Source organism: Ruditapes philippinarum, unplaced genomic scaffold (assembly GCF_026571515.1).
Source record: "Ruditapes philippinarum isolate M1 unplaced genomic scaffold, ASM2657151v2 ctg6367_1_1_1_1, whole genome shotgun sequence".
NCBI lineage: Eukaryota > Metazoa > Mollusca > Bivalvia > Venerida > Veneridae > Ruditapes > Ruditapes philippinarum.
Window position 1 is genome coordinate 872 of NW_026865133.1, and position 14965 is coordinate 15836.

The following is a 14965-nucleotide window of genomic DNA, read 5'->3' on the forward strand; positions in this document are numbered from 1 at the left end:
ATTTCCCCTTTTGAATTTTTTAAAGTGGGCCCAAATGGGTTTTGTGGAGATTATGGGTTTTTTTTGCAAAAAGTTTTCCGTATGATATTTTAAATTTTGAAACATAATTTTATTTTGGGCTCAAAGGTTTTTAAAAAACAGAGAAAGGGGGGGCCCTTAAATGCCCTCGGGAAAACAAAAATTAAATAGGGGTTTCAAATGATTTTGATAAAAAAGCTTTCAAAAAAAGCGTCTAAATTGAATAAATTATTAACCCGCCCAAAATTTTTTGCCAAAATTGGGTTTAAAGGAAATTTTTTGTAAAATTTTTGAAATTTGGGGTTTTTGTAACAAAAAATATTTAAACCCTTTTATGTCAAGCTTTTTGGAAAAAAAATTTGCATAATTTTAAAAAATGGAAGGTCCCTTCGGGTTTAAGAAGGGGAAAAACGAATGTTGAATTTTTGGGGGTAAATTTTTCACCATTTCCCAAAAAGCCCTTTTTGGGTTTTTTTTTCCCTTTGTTCCCCGGCGAAACCTTTTAAATCAGCATTATCAAAATCAAAACTTTAGCTTCAAATTCTTTGTTGGGCATAACGGCAATAACAATATACTTGCGATGTAATATTGTATCTATCAAAATAACATTTTAATTTATTTTTGACTTTAAAAACGATCTCGTTCTGTGAATTTTGCCATTGTTTGAGACTGAATGTATTACACTGACATAAATTTTTAAATTACCTTTGCTCGAGTCCGCCAGACGATTCATTAGATATGACTTTCCAGTTCTGTACAAACCCGCGACGGCTACAACAACCATTGGCCAATCTATCTTTGCTATTTGATCAAATACTTGTTCCTCGCTCTTTAAAAGTATTTTAGTTTCTTCTTCAATTTCGTTTTTTACATTTTCAGCACTGATCAAGCACATGGGATGTTGGAATATTTCCATTTCATTTGGAGACCACCTGCTGCAAATATTATCACAACTTGCTTTAAATATCTAAGCAAATCTATACAATCTTTTTGTTCTTGTATTATGGAATTTGACTTTGATTTGACGTTGTCTTTTCAATATATGCTCTAAAACATATAAGAGAAAGGGAACCAATGGATGTCAATTCTCAAACTAATCAGAATTAAACAAATCAGCAACAAAAGGAAAACATATATAACTTCTAAACGTCGCCTTGCACAAGTATGAGTCAATACATACAAAAAAGCAAAGTCAACGACATTGGTGGCGGGAATGACAAACATTAGAAAAATATTTTTGTTTAATTACATTGTCTTATATATATTGTCTTCAAATAATACATCTATATAAAGACTTACCGGCTTTGACTGGCAGACACGTCTACCATTTTCACACGTAATTCTTTGTCGAATTCATTGCCGGTTCTAAATATATATTAACATAGATTTGACACATTTGTTTTCAGTAAAAATACAAGCATCTTTAAAAAAGCGAGTAATTTATCAAGAAGCATAATTATGATGATGTTAATAATAATAATTCCCAAAAAGACAAATGATTTTGGTGTGATAGCCTCCTTTAAAAAATGAACCAGGTATATGTATCATTTCTTTTAGGCGTCTTTTCTAATGTCTAATATTGCCTTAAATACAATACTATACTTCTAAATCAAAGTTTCCGTTTGGTCGTTCCATTAAAATATATCATATCTAATGAAAAATATATCTGTTACGTTAAAGAGCGCAATACAATTTACAAGAAATTCATTAAACATGGCAAGGAAAGACCCAAACATCTACAAACCAAGTAGAATCTCTCTCTTGCATTTTTTGTGCATAGACATTTATACACTATCCACTTTTTATTACTTAAGTTTTTAAAAATACATTAACTTTTTTTTTCTCGCCCTATCACAGGAATGTAAAAATAAGACCAAAAAAAATTCACAAAATAATATCATTATATCACATGTACTTCTTATCAAACGCATCTGTCTCTTTTGGTGACTGACTTTGAGGGGACTCATCATCCGGCGTTGGAGCTAAAATAAGAAAATAATTATGTATCAAAAAGTGATTTTCTTGATTATTTTTGAAGAGGATTCAAGGAATGAATAAATTATTAGCCATGAGATAAAATATACCAAAATCAGAGTAAGTATTACATTACGTATTTTTTTAAAGTAATAGAATTAACAGTGCCATTTTACATGAAACAAACTTGTGAATTTCATTAAAAAGCATAACATCGTATAATTCAAGAATACGTTGATGTACCAAAAAGATGGCAAGGTCTATGTCTAAGAAACAAAGATAAAACCTGGTTGTGCTTGTTGGAATTTTTTTTCTTGGAACGTCTGGTTTTTTTTGTGGAGGCTATTTGAAATATACAGATTTAAAATCATACAGTTTATTTGTACAAAAATGTTTATAGTACTAAGCATAACGTTATATTATTTTTTATTTGTTAGTAACCACATTTTATCAAACACATTTATCATAAAAATTGGCATTTATCGTAAGATTATCTTTGTAAATGAAATAACTAAAACAAAAAAGATGAAACAAATGCGTAGTTTTATGTTCTATATTTTGACTGTAAAATTTATTTAAACTGCATGGAAGCATATGTTCCGTTTTGCAACTGGTGTCTTGCCGAACTACTTTCTTTAAAACAAACTCAGGTTATACACAAAATTGAGAGGGATTCTTTTTTTTTCAAATCACCAGGTTAAATAGAGACAAAGTATATAATAAACATAATTTCAAATTATTTTCTATCAAAATAGGATTTAGTTTCATATTGTTGTATGAAAATTATCAAAATTCCTATTGGCTATTGGAACTTGTAAAATATTCATTTTCATTCAATTTGATTACAATATTTATAGAAAAAAAAACTAGACTATCCTTTCTGTATTTCATAGAAAAGTGTGACGGAAATTAATATGACACTTTTAGACATAACATTAACTTTTAAGAATAAATAATATATAACATTTCAATACCTGTGTGGCTTTTCCTATACTTTGGAAAAGTGCAATCTTTTGCCTGTGGTCCATACTTGCCTGTTTATCTGTGAAATCGGCTGTTTCTCTGTCCATTTCCAACAGTCTAAACATGAATATATATTAAGCATGCATCCCTTATTGTATGTTAACCACGACAACCACTTACTCACCACGACAACCAACACTACCACTACTATTCGCACATTGCCACAACTACTATCATTATTTTATAGCACCACTACTGCTAATTCTACTGTTGCAGCTGCTACTGCTACAACCATCGCAAACATAGCCGCCGCCACCACCACCACTTTCATTCCTTCTAATACAACTGATACTAGAACTTTAAATCTGGAAGAAGGGTGATATATCGGAGGCATTAATCACAACAAAAAAACATGAAAATTGCACACTAGGTTTGATTAAGTCTGCACATGAGGGATGATAAAAAGTGAAACAACCCTTGCAGCCCCTAGCACCGTCTTGTCCTAAACTCAATTTTCAACACTTAAAAGTGCTGGAATCAATGATATCCCAGAAAGATAACAAAACGCTGTAATAGTTGTGAAATATGGTGCAACTTTATACAGCTGTCACATGACACTTGACACCAATGTTGTGGAGTATACAAATTTGGAATAATTTGCCTCACACTATTACTACCTTTACAAACAATGACAAAAGCAACAACTGACACTGCTGCAGCTGCTGGTGCTGCTTCTACTACCTTACTTTTATTGCTACACTTCTACCGCTACAGCTACCACCACCACTTTTATTATTTTAAGTATGGTCTTAATGATGATTTTCGTGGATTTATACAGGTTCTATACAAATGGATAAATTTGGGCTATTAACATTTTGTTTTGTGTAAATATATGACATTTTGTAATTTTAAATTAAAATTTGCTAAATAAAAGGTGATATTTATGATTAAATAGAATCCGTTAATGTAATCTCAATATACATTTTGTAATTCTGCCATGGCAAAATTAGCAATGGTCAAACTATGGAAAAGTTATGCCATGTCAGTGTTTTGAAACAAACATGTCGGTTTTAAAATTCATAATGTTGCAATGTTAGATTCCTCTAAAAGTTGACATTGCAGAGAGTAAGGGGCATACGGGGTTGTGTTTGCCTAAGATCGTTTAGATTGTTAACCATCGCTTGACACTTGGTTTTGGTGTTTATAGAGACTTACGGGGTATGTTCTGTTGCCTTGAAATCCCTTTTTTTCTTTGTACCTTACGTGAGACATAGACTTCACCCAACGAGTTCCCCCATCCATCAAATCAAAAGCTTATCAGGTGATGATACATTGCAAATATCTACGTTTTTCACATTAAAATTTATGTTCACCCACAAAAACATAACACTTGGTCATTTAACTTTTTGTGAGGGTCTTTATCAACTATAACGATGAAGTTTTGTGAAAATTTTCCAGTGTTTTAGAAGGAAATTCTGTTTAAAATTTGTATATGAACATACAACAAACGGAGGTCGTCGTGCTTTAACGATAGCTTGCTTATTCGTGAAACTTTTTATAGGAGAAATAGTTTTTTGCGCTATATCAAACGACATGATGACCTTTCTCATTACATTTTGCATATGAATTATAAACTCGGAACAGAGTTGGGGTCACATTGAATTATTCAACCATGACACGGTTCATTAGCTCATTACATAATGTTGCGCGATGTCAAGAACGGTGAGATTCCGAATGTGTAACTTAAAAAAAAACATGCAATCATTCCTGACTTGAATTCTGTGTGATTTAAAATTACAAATGTCTGTATTTACTTGAAATATTTATAAAGGTGATTGAAATCCCACGGTAGATATATCTCGTAATATGCACTTTTTATCTGATATCGATAAACATTATTGTACTTGGTACACATTTTCAGCAAATCTATAATTAGTACAATGCCTATCCACCAGGTAAGTCACCATATGAATTTAACAGTGTAAGTGCGACAAACATTAAACCTACCGTCTTATTTGATAATAGTTAAAAGGTTTCTCGTTGAAAGTACAAAAACTGATCATGCATACAATATTGTGCATTCTGCCTTGCTTCCTAGTCATTCAAAAAATTTATTATTAGTTTCAAAATTAGACATAAGATAAAAATTCTCCTAAAATTCTGGAAAATCTTTACAATGTCAACGCAAAACAAATGGACGTAATAACCGATTTTGCCAAATGACTGACACCTTGTCAAACATAATTTCTAAACTGGCAACGAAAGAAAACTGACAAATTAACACAATGTCCGAAATTAATTGTCATTGAGAAATAACGCATCGCTGAGGATCAAATCAGCGACGCCTTGATAACAATTCGATACTTACTAAGTACAGTGTTAATAATATTAACGAACACTTTTTTTAGAACAATATGACATATTTTGAACTATATAAATTACCTTTATGTTTTTGTTATCCCAATTAATAGAATTGATTTAATTTTAAAACTAAACCCGAACAAAGCAGGACTATCTATTCAAATGGAGCAACGTCAAAGTGTGGCAGTGAATAACTCTATGCACAACTAAAATTTTTTGTTCATATTGCCGTTGTCAAGTGTCTACACTTAGTGACACAAATAACGCATTCCTAAAATAGAGTTTGATTCTAAACAAAGCGATCACAATAAACTAGATTATTCTAGACACTAAATGTGATATAAATATCAAACTTGAACAGCTGGGAACATATCTAAGATATTAAACATATCCAAGTATTTATGTTTACTAAACAAATCCCCTCTTTAAAATATTAATCTTATTCATGAAAATCATTTAAAGCAGCATATGACAAAAAATAAGCATGTTGACTGTTTTGCGGACTTTCTACAAACATGTACCTTGCATACTAAGAACCTAGAGATGGATCGCAATGTCGTTTTTCAGAATCTTAGAAGATTTTTGTCTTTCATAAAGACCCCATGTGACATAAACGAAAAAAGCTCCTTCTTGGAAAGGATAGCTATAAAGACACGTAGGTTATATCAAGACATATTTTTAACAAGATTAAGGAATCGCCCCATCGACAATTATGTACAAAGATGCCCCATTGAGTCCCCTCAAACATTAACATGATTGATTCCGAAGTTAAAACAATATTACAAAATATTGCATATGAATAATCATGGGATGAGTTACATGCTGGTTGAATTACAAAATTGTTAAAAAAACACCAATTCGGAAGATGTTTAAGACGATATTGTCGTACATGTCCGTTTCACTATTTCAATATCAACTGCGTTTGTAAAGTGCTTCAGTCTTAAATTCAGACGATAAACTTAATGGAATCAGAAACAAAACTTAATAAAATCGGTAAGCGGAAATTAAGTCTTGAGATAACCTAGTTTTACCTCATAATCAATCACATTTATGAATACATTTTATATAAGGTGTCCTATGTTAACAGATCAACATGATTTCATGTTTGACAACAAAGGCATTTGATTTTAAATTGAATGAGACCAGATAAAGGACTTATATTTTAAACTATTAGGCAACACAAGTGTGCGACAAACACTACAAAATGTGACGAACAAACTCTATGGAATTTACATTCAAAACTCTCACATCAATGCATTATAACAATTCTCACACATTACATTACTGAAGATTAGATGTAGACATAACTTAATCAAAACTGCATTATCATCTTTTTTCGAATTGGTGGAAGTAAAACATAATTGGAAGGGTTTTTTTATAACATTTTCATTTTTACATGATAATAATATACTCAATTTGTGGACTGTTGCACAAGTATATTACTTCTGAGCAATATATTTTCATCTTCAATCTGCATATACCGAACAGACTAGCAGAAAATGAAAATCATTTTCAAATACTCCTAAACATACTTTGCAATTTCAATAATTGGAGTTCGTCTTGTATATATGACTTTTTAGTCACTTCTAAATATGATAGACCTGCACATAACTTAGCGTAGCAATGTCTGAGTTTCCCTAATATTTAAAGTAGATATATAAGTTTTTTGATGATAATTGTTTTCAAAACGATCATACAAAGAGAGACATTCACTAGAATCTAACTTGCTATACCATCCTTGCAAATAGTTACCTTCAAGACTTTGACAAAAATGTAGAAACAACCTTTCATTTTGTACACACTGGTTCAACCAAACTTGCTCAACCCCATTAATACATATTAATATTGAAAAATTGGTTTCATCTGGCTAGTATTAGTCTTTAAATATGATAAAATATGAATTTTTATTTTTTACATATTAAATGGGAAACAATATGCTTTGTATTTGCATTATAAAATAGTTTTCAAAACTATGCCCCTTTTCTTACAAATGTACCTTGTCCTGATAAATAAGTTTTTCAATTTCTAGAATAACACGGTGATAGGGCGTTTACCACAACTTTTCCGCGCAACGTCCAAATATCATGTTTCTGACCAAGACACCGTCTTTTTCTGGACAAAGTAGTAATGGCGGGTGTATTTGTGGCGCCGTTATATGTCGCAACTCCGTTAAATGTCGCACTTACCGCTAAATGTCTCACCATTGCCGCTAAATGTCGCAACCGCCGGTATATGTCGCATAATCGTCTGCCGTTAAATTTCGCAATGGTAACATTAAATGTCGCACGATTTTCACTTCCCGTCAAATGTCGCAACGCTTCCGTTAAATGTCGCAATATGTAAATTCATGTTAAACTAGTAGCTAATGGTGTTGCATTAAATGTGTTGTTATGTTACTGTTACTTATCACTAGTAAAGTAAAAATGAATGAGTTCATCTTTAAAAATATGGGGAGACTCCTATCTATCTGCTAGGATAGGCTTTGTTGTAACTTTAAAATGATTGGTTGAAATAGGAGTTTTCTTTTTCGGTTTTAAAATATATAATCATCATTCATGCCTCCTTGGCTTTTTTTACACATGCCGAGGTTTTGAGCTGAGCTACGATATAACCTTAAGATAAATATAGCATACTAGGAAGCATATTCTAGAAAGATTGGATTGAGATTTTATATTGTGTGTCCGCAATTTCCCTATATTTTCACTTAATTTTAAAAGTTTTATGATATTGTCACTATCAAATTACGAATTATGGTCTTAAAAAATTTATTGCTGCAAAAACCTGTTTAGTTTTTTGTTGTTGTTGTTGTTGTTTTTTATTTTTTTTTATTTTTTTTTTTTTTTTCCCTTTTTTTTTATTACAATTAGTGTTTCAGTCATCACGTACGATATGTTATAGATACTTAAAAATAAATATGAAAGTGGGCGGAGTCAAAATATATATTCATATTTAGTGACTATTTCAGATGGTTTTTCTTTGACAGCCAATAGCTTCAGTTATTCATTTCATTATAAGAAATTAAAAGTGATAATTATGTTATATTTTCTCAACACAGTGTAAGGTGACGACATCAAATTGAATCTCATCGATGAAGAATCAAAATAAAATTGCATACAATTAGAATCTAGCGAGGGTTTTATTTTTCGATAGTTCCGGCTCGTGAAAATATATGGAATTTTATCTTATTTCGTGAAAATAAATTCCGTATATCACCCAAACGGAAAAATATCCTCTTGATAGTATTTACCAACAAGGCATATTAATGTCCGTCTCATTGACACGTAAGAGATTGTTCAATTCTAAATGTCTGTAATGATTCTTATCAAGACGTTTTGGTCTAGGTGTTAATCGTTTAAAATACTTTGTAGCATACAGCAATTGATTATATACGGAAATTATGTAATATACACGAAGGAAATGTTTTATACATTTCCAATCGTATTATTTTCGTCAAGATAAATAATTAATTGATATAGTTTTTGTGTAAATTTATTCTATTCTTTATTAATAATGAAATGTACAATCAAAAATGTAACTGTTAACATAGCAAAATTTGTAAATTCAGCGATGCAACTGATAATTGAATCTACATCATACATTCGTTTGAACACTTAAACGTTATATATATTTTTATAGTTTATAACGCTTAATATTTTTCTGCATTTTTACTTGGCGACGAACATGCGTTTTGCCAATAAAATATTTGATTTGACTATATTCATTTGTTGATGTTTACTATTTTCAATGGTTTATCGATAAATGGCTTGAAAATACTATATATAATTTATACAATAATAAGGTAAAATATAGAAATGAGTTTATTAGATACATGCAGAACTGTGTTGAAAGCAATCTTTTGATTCTGATATACTTTATAAAAGGAACTTTGAAAAAAAATGTTTTGATATTAATCATTGACATCACTTAGCGTAAGTGTAATAAGTGGAGAAGTTATGACGTTCAGGGCATCCTCCCCTGGCATCACATCCATTGCATTTTATGATACAATTTTACTTTTTCATCATTTTTTTTAAAGAAAATATGTTAGAATCGAACACGTAAAGTCTGAACGTTAAAAAACTGTTGCCCTTTTCTCACCAAAAGTACTATGTGACTTAGTCAATATACACTTTGATTTGCAGATACGATTGCGTCTAGTTATGCAATCAATATGTCTGCGACGAGTTCACTCTTGAGCAAAGAGTGATCATAACCATTTTGCATATATTTGAGTTAAACAAACGCTAAAAGTTATGACATGTAAAATGAATTCAGTCATATTTCCCCGTCCGCGAAACCCTCAATTATAGTGATTGCAATTAAAAGGCGGTGAAAATTTCAAAATGTGACAGCTTCATAGACTGACGGGACAATAACAGCCGCATGTTCTTAATGTATAATTAACCACCAGTCAATTTTAGTAAATAAAAAATGTATGTGACAAATGTAAGACACGTTTGTTGCAATTAAATATAAGAAAATAGTTTTAAATGTAATAATGATTAGAAAAATAAACTTTCCATTTCAGTGTATCGAAATAACAAAACTATGATGGTGAAAAGATGTCGAAAGTACGATGTTGCAAACACGAACTCATTTCGAGGTTTCATTATCGTGACTTCGTTATTTCGACTTTTCGCTATAATTTTACTTTCGACTTTCCATCAACCTACCGTCGACTTTGTACCATCGTAATTTTGTTATTCATCTTTATTGTTTAGCGATAACCCTAACGGGACACCGTACTTTTTCTTTGAATTATTATGTAATAAAACTGACGAAATGCTATTGAGTTTGGCCGCGTGACACAGGGTTGGTTTCTAAACGCTCAAAATATTTCTATTACATTGCTTGTTGCCAGTTGAAAAACAATCGTAAATAAGAGTAGCTAGAATCAAATGGTATTATTTTTGGCACTTAAGTATTATCTAATATAACCATCAGCAAGCAAGGAAGAGCCAATAAGGAAGATATCTCCCATTTATCCGCCCTTGCATATCTTGATGATTTATGTAGGTTTACGTTCAAAATCATAAACTTGTCATGAACATATTTTTACTGCAATGAAGGAAGAAAAAAAGAGATTTTTGCATTAATCGAATTTATAAAAATGCAATCTGATTGTAACAATATGACAAAACCTATAGTAAAATACATATAATTCCAAGACACTGTAACAGTTACCAGCGTGCCCTGCCCAAAGGAAGTTTTACATGAAGAACACACTTGTATTATTTTGACAGCTTGAGTTTCAGTGCCAACTTTTGATAAATGCACAGGCAACAATGAATTTAAAATAGAAATATAATAAAATAACTCTAGTGTATGTGTCAAAAGAAATAGTACGAGGAGTTTGTTTTACTGAAAATAAGCACATACAGGAAACTATTAAAACAATATTCAATATGGAGTTACAGTGCGTTATATTTTAAGTTACAATGGAATCTCTTTCGGAGATTTTCTCTGGACAAAATAGATACAGATCATGTTTAGCTTTGACCTCTAAGTGTGACCTTGACCTTGGTAGAGTCGCGCATGACTCATTGTCTTATCTCATAGGGTGAATATATGTGTGCAATTCTTTTTTCAAAATACTTTAATACGTAGAAAAGTTGTGGATCTGACACAAAAGGCATTATAACAGACTACTTTAAGCTTTGACCTATGTGTGACCTTGACCTTGACGGTATGATTCTGGGTGTTGTGTATGACATGTGGTCCTATTATGATGATTACATGTATGTGTGTCATAATATTTTAAAATCCCTTGATGGATGTTAACGTTATGGATTGGATAAGAAATATTCTCCCCATCAAACAATGTTGACTGCAAGCAAGTTGTCATACAGAGTGAGCATTTGTGCCAAGTTATTTCAAATACCTTGATGGACAAAAGAGTTATAAACCGGACATGAATTGTAACCTCCATCAGACAATGTTGATCTTTGATCTCCAAATGGGACCACCGTGGAGGTCTGGTTCTTTCGCATGCCAGATCTTCTTAATTTGATGAACATCTGTTATTTATGAATGGCTGAAAAACGGACCGGACAGACGGACGGAGCGAGAGTTTTCCTATATCCTTCTTTTTCTCGAAAAGGCGAGAGACAAAAAGGTATACAAATGTGATTTGTATTGTATTTAATGTATTTCTAGCTCGCTAGAAGAACAAAATGGTGACCAATAATTTATTACAATAAAAGAGGGCCATTAGCGCTAAAGGCACACGTAAAAAATCATTTATATCCCATACTTACGCATGTAAAGTGTTCTAATGCAACGAGTTCTTGGGCTTGCGGTGAGTCTTGTTGCGCCTACAACCTGTTTAAACTCCCCCAGTAGTCTATAGTCATGTCTAGGGTATTGTTATATGTTATTTATGTTGTTTGTATGTCCTATCTTATAACACGTTGTCAGCTGTAAATGTGTCCCTCCTCAGTTTCAATTTTGCGTCAAACCTGGGGGGAAATGTCACCCAAAGGAGCTACCGAGCATGACTTTTATAGACAAATGGTCTTTATTTGGAAGGACAGTTAATTTTATTTAATCAATGAAGAAAGATCTTCATTTATGTATATAGAATGCTTAATTCCCTACATGACAATATTTTTTCTAATTCGCTATTTCAGTTTAGTAGTGCACAATATGAATTCCTCCACAAAGTTTATGTTGACAAACGAACATACGCCAGTGTCTGTGGTGGTGGCGATATCAGGTGATGGTTCTTGGCAATTACCGTAGCGCCAGACATTACAATTTATAATGACATTCTTATAATACAAAAAGGAACATTTTATTTTACCATTTTGATAGAGGATTCCTTGCTTATTATGCCTGTAAATATTTCGTCAAAATTGGGTTATGACGAGATGTTTTTACTTTATAAAGCACATTCTTTTTATTTTCTGATTTAAATTGTGCAGTTTAACATTACAGATATCCCTGCCTTTTTATTTATTGAAACAGTTATTGATCTGGTAAAATGCAGTATAATCCGCCATCGAAAAACATTATGAAACTTGTTGTATAAATTCCTGCGTTCCTCCCTACTAGTTAAGCTTTTAAAGTTTAGTAGCGACAAAAACCCAGCCGTCTTATCGATATTATGGGTTTGCTATGAATGTAAAGAAACGATTAATAAGAAAATTCAAGTGCAGTTTTATCACTTGAATAGTTTCATTGCAATAGTATATCTATTTGACATAATACTTCCTGTGGTTACCAAAATATACCGAGGACGTTATCTGGTCAAACATTGTTATATCTACAACACTTAGCAGGCGTTCATAATGTTTTTTTGTTAGTAATTAATTTGACATAATGTAAAAATTCTCTTCCAGTAAACATTCCGTTGCAAAATATAGCTTTTAGACGATTAAACAATAATGTTCAATGATCCTTTATTATTGAAATAAAGGAATGTAGTTGCCGGTTTCCTTGCAAATAACCGACTACTAATCCAACATAACTTCTGGAAAAAAAATGGGAGACAAATGACTATCAATCCAAATGTATGAGATGTATTGCAACGAGGAAATATTGCCTCGTCTGAGGATTGAACGAGGACGCCTTGATAACCGTTTCGAAACTCTCTTCTCCAAATAGTCAATGTTTCTATTCATTAAGTATAGCATTAGCTTCTGGGTCTCCTGTGTGTTTTTTAATTACAGAAAATTAAAAATAAATTTTGAAATTTAAAACTATTAAAGTAAACATTTTTAATAATAGAAATTACCTTCAAGTATTTGTTATCCAAAGTACAAAACTTTACTTGATAATACACGTTTTCCCGGACAAAACACTCAATAAGGAAATCTAAAGTATGACAGAGAATAACATGTTGTACACAACTTAAAAGATAAACCTTTTTGATAGACGGATTCCGGTTTATGTCTTTTTTGTATTGACAGTGTTACGTACATACACTGAGTAACTTTAAAAACGCATATAAAAATACAAAAAGAAACAACTAAAAAGTAAACGAAAACAGCAAAGTTTACTAGATGTTTCATGACACTAAAATGGGTACAGTTATCAATCACACTAACGGCTGCTTGAACTTGTCACGTTAAAGTAGTTTACATCACATTAAACACAAACAAATCTGCTTCATGCAATATAAATGTGATTCAGGGATATCATTTCCATCAGCATATTAGAAAAACGCAATGAAGCTCATAAACATTTAAACCTGTCTGTCGAATGTTTACGACCATGAACTCTCGGAGGATTCTTGCAAACTTAGAACCCTATGATAGATCGCAACGTCGGATGTCAGTACTTTTGCTTTAAACAAACTATTGCTTTTCTTTGATGAACGAGAATACGTGACAAATAATGTTTTTCCTTCAAAAAAGATGTCATACAATACTGTCACAGTAGTTAAATTCAAAAATATCTTCTATTAGGTTGTCTGGTTTACGTTACATTGACGTTTGAAGGCTCATCGCCTCTTTTGTCCCAAAACAAAGTACAATAAGTTTTCAAAAACCTTTATTCAGACGTGGAACACACATTTCTGAAATATTGCATATGAATTATATGTGTTGGGATACAAATATTGCTAAATGATGTGGAATCATATAATGCTTGATTTGATTTGTTTAATTTGAATTTGATGCACTTTCGTTGTTAATAATTTGTTGGCAATAATACTGAAACTGTTTAAAAAGATAAGAAAAGATAACATAACAATTGTTTTCTAGATTTATATTTATCACGTTCGTTAAATCATTTAAATATCGATGCGTTTTTAAAGTGCTTCAGTGTACAATTCTGACGATCAAATTATTGGACTTGAAAATGAAACTACTACTTTGAAATCTGTTTAAATATTTACGCAGAACTTTAGTCTCCATTTATATGTCTGGAATAAGAATTCATAATTTAAGTAGTATTGCATTTCTGCATCGAAGCACTATTTAGATTGTATGCCATAATTATCACAATGTAAAATATTGTTATTTTAACAAAAGGCCAATCATGCACAAAAGAAATGATTTTAATTTTACACAAAAGGTTTTATCGTTGATGCACTGTTCACAAAAATAAACCAAATTAGCTAATACCTGAGCCATCACTTTGTTCTGTTGCCTTTTTACAATCTGTACAGTTACTTAGTATTTTATATGGAAGTCAGTGTACATTTTGCCTTTTTTATTTATGACAAATAATTTCAGATTTACGGTAAATTTATGACAAATAATATCAGATTTACGGTAAATTCGTGAGATGACAAGCATCTAACATGCTCTTAAATCATTATGACCAAGTTTGCCATTATTTCAAAATTATAAAAAAATGTTTCTCATGAAAAATGTTAATATACATGTAATATATTTATTTTTCTATTTTTTATTGATTTATTGATTTATTGCTTTATTTATTTATTTATTTATTTATCTATTTATTTATTGTTATTGTTTATTTATATTTTCACAAGTACAACACAAGGTCAAGTTTCAAGATTTTATTGGCTACTAGTTTCGAGTTATATAATACTCTTCATCAGGCATAAATATATATGAAATTGTAACTACTTTATTTTTTTAATTGTTTATTTCACAATTTCTGTTCGTGTTTCGATTTACTTCTTTGTCATATGAACTGGGGGGGGGGGGGGAATTCATTTCTCCGAGTTTAAATATAC

General features: G+C 31.3%; 1 long non-coding RNA gene across 2 annotated transcripts; it reads right to left on the reverse strand.

The window, feature by feature from the left end:
• Positions 1–727: 727 nt before the first annotated feature.
• LOC132727961 (uncharacterized) lies at positions 728–13243 on the reverse strand. Of its 2 annotated transcripts, none has more exons than XR_009625418.1 (6): positions 13052–13243; positions 2967–3072; positions 2279–2334; positions 1934–2000; positions 1318–1383; positions 728–953 (listed from the first exon to the last, which is right to left on the reverse strand). It is a non-coding gene; the product is annotated as an uncharacterized LOC132727961 (long non-coding RNA). The 2 variants fall into 2 exon arrangements; XR_009625419.1 differs by lacking the exon at positions 13052–13243 and adding an exon at positions 5398–5499.
• Between the last annotated feature and the right edge of the window lie 1722 nt (positions 13244–14965).